This window comes from Equus asinus, unplaced genomic scaffold (genome assembly GCF_041296235.1).
Source record: "Equus asinus isolate D_3611 breed Donkey unplaced genomic scaffold, EquAss-T2T_v2 contig_803, whole genome shotgun sequence".
In the NCBI taxonomy this organism is placed as follows: domain Eukaryota; kingdom Metazoa; phylum Chordata; class Mammalia; order Perissodactyla; family Equidae; genus Equus; species Equus asinus.
In genome coordinates, this window is record NW_027225520.1 from 2,073,819 (window position 1) to 2,075,864 (window position 2,046).

The following is a 2,046-nucleotide window of genomic DNA, read 5'->3' on the forward strand; positions in this document are numbered from 1 at the left end:
TAGGGCCTAATCACATTGGAGTGTGCTTTGGATGTGCCCAAGTGAAACTTGAAGAATAAACCTAACACTTAATGGTCCACATCCTCAATAAAGATTGTAATGGATAGCCTTTCCTAGTTCCTGCTGCTTTATTATATTTTTTTCCCACGAAAGAAGAGAGGTTACATGGCACCCATGGTGATCTTAATGTTGCTTACTACTTCCTCTTTTACTCTCCACTCTTTTTAAATTTTAATTTTTAAATTAATTTTCTGTTTGTTGAGTTGTAGGAGTTCTTTACATATTCCCTGTATCAATCCCTTATCAGATGTATATTTTGCAAATATTTTTCCATCTGTGGGTTGCTGATTCACCCTGCTGATAAAATTCTTAGATGCACAGGAATTTTCTAATTTGATGAAGTCCAGTTTATCTATATTTTTATTGTTTTACGTGCTTTGACGTCATAGTCAATAAAGCACAGCTAAATCCAACATCATGAAATGTTTCCTCTATGTTTTCTTCTAAGAGTGTATACTTTTAGCTCTATATTTAGCTCTTCTGTTCATTTAATTTTTGTGGATAGTGTAAAGTAATGGTACAATTTTGTTATTTGCATCTAGATATCCAGTTTTCTCACTGCGATTTGTTGAAAGGATGTCTCCATTGAATGGTTTTGAGATCCTTGTCAAAAATTTGACATTTGACCGCACATGTGAGGATTTTTTTCTGGTATCTCTATTTTACTGGTTTATGCTTGTCTTTATGCCAATACTACACTATTTTTATTATAATAGCTTTTTAGTAAGTTTTGAATGAGAAAAAAATGAGTTCTCTAATTCTTTTTTATGGTTATTTTGGCTGTTCAGAGCACCTTGAGATTTCATATGAATTTTAGGATGCATTTTTCCATTTCTGTAAATAATCTCATTGGGATTATGACAGGCATTTCACTGAATCTGAAGTTACTTATGGTAGTATCGACATCTTAATAATATTAAGTTTTCCAATCCACGAACGCAGGATGCATTTCTCTTTATTTGTCTCTTCTCCAATTTCTTTCAGGATCTTTTATGATTTTCAGTGCACATATTTTTTGCTTTCATTGTTAAGTTTATTTCTAAGTATTTTATTCTTTTTGATGATATTATAAATGCAATTGTTTTCTTATATTCTTCTTAGGATTGTATGTTATTAGTGTACGGAAATACAACTGATTTTTGTATCTTGCAACTCTGCTGAACTTCTTAGTTCTAACAGATTTTTATTTGTGGACAGTTTAGAATGGAAACCTTCCTGCTCTGCATGCCACCCACTTCCACCTCTTTTTCTGTTTCCCATCCTTTCAACATAGTTACATACCGCTTTGGGTCTGGGGGGCAAAGTTGACAGCGTTGTTTCATCTTCCAGCATATATTGCTAAAATACGAAAATATAAACTACAATAAAAATCTAATGATAATTTAGTTACTATTTCTTTGTATAGTTCTTTTCATTATTATGGCTATTTACTCCGTCAAGGCACTTTTCAGGTCATAAATTTATCAGCAATGTTGACAGTTTTCAGAAAGTATTTTCAAGAAGACATTCAGCATTTTCAAGAAAATATCTTTCAATAAAATATTTCTCATTTACTTTTCTGTGTTCTGTTCATGATGTTTGAATATGGTGGATCATATATATCAATTCTGAAAAATTTTTTTTGATAATATTAACTCCATTATTATTTTGCTAATTGCATTTCTAGGAATAACAAGCATACACTGGTTTCCCTGTATTAACTCTCTAATTATCCTAACTTTTCAAAATGGCAATCTTTTTATTTTGTTGTTGCTGTATTCTTTTAATTCTGGTAGATTTTTTCACTTTGTCTTTGAAACTTTCACCTAATCATTTGATGAACTATTATGTATTTTTTAATTTGCAAACCCTTTCTTATTATCTGACACTTTTTAAATTAATCTAATAATACATCGTGGAATGATAATGTTTCATACTTCTTTAAAGATATGAATCCTGATTTTTAAAAATGTGCTGTCTTTCTGCATTTTCCCAATCATGTGTAAC